Source organism: Phoca vitulina, unplaced genomic scaffold, assembly GCF_004348235.1.
Source record: "Phoca vitulina isolate PV1807 unplaced genomic scaffold, GSC_HSeal_1.0 scaffold39, whole genome shotgun sequence".
Lineage (NCBI taxonomy): Eukaryota > Metazoa > Chordata > Mammalia > Carnivora > Phocidae > Phoca > Phoca vitulina.
Window position 1 is genome coordinate 15,034,507 of NW_022589742.1, and position 641 is coordinate 15,035,147.

Consider the following 641-nt stretch of genomic DNA (forward strand, 5'->3'; position numbering starts at 1 on the left):
CCTGAAGCATGACCACGGCCCAGTTAGACTGGGGGCTTCAGGGTTGAGTAATCACTGAAGTCCTGGCCTGAAACAAGACTCACAGGGGGCCGGCAGACCTACCTAGTGATCATTTCCTACTCCTCAGGGGTGTAACTGGGACTGAGGTGGTGCTTGAGAGTAATGCCCACGGGGGCCCTGGGCCAGTAGGGTGAGAGCTGTCACGGTGAGGAAAGTCAAGTGGGAACCTCTGAAACTGATCCCCTCCCCCAGGGACAACAATAAATTGAGATGGTTACTTTTCTGTGTCAACTTGGCTCAGGCTAAGTACTCAACTAGTCAAACATCAATCTAGGTTTTGCTATGAAAGTATTTCATAGTTGTGATTAACATCTACCATTGGTTGATTTTAAGTAAAGGAGATTATCCTTGATAATCAGGGTGGGCCTTGTGCAATCAGTTGAAGAACTTAATAGCTGTTCCCTGAAGAAATTCTGCCTGTGGACCACAGTTTCAGCTCCTGTCCAAGTGTTTCCAGCCTGCCGGCCTGCCCTACAAATTTCAGACTGGCCTAATCAGTCCCTACAACTGCATAATTCAATTCCTTGCCCTACACACACACACACACACACACACACACACACACACACACACACACACAC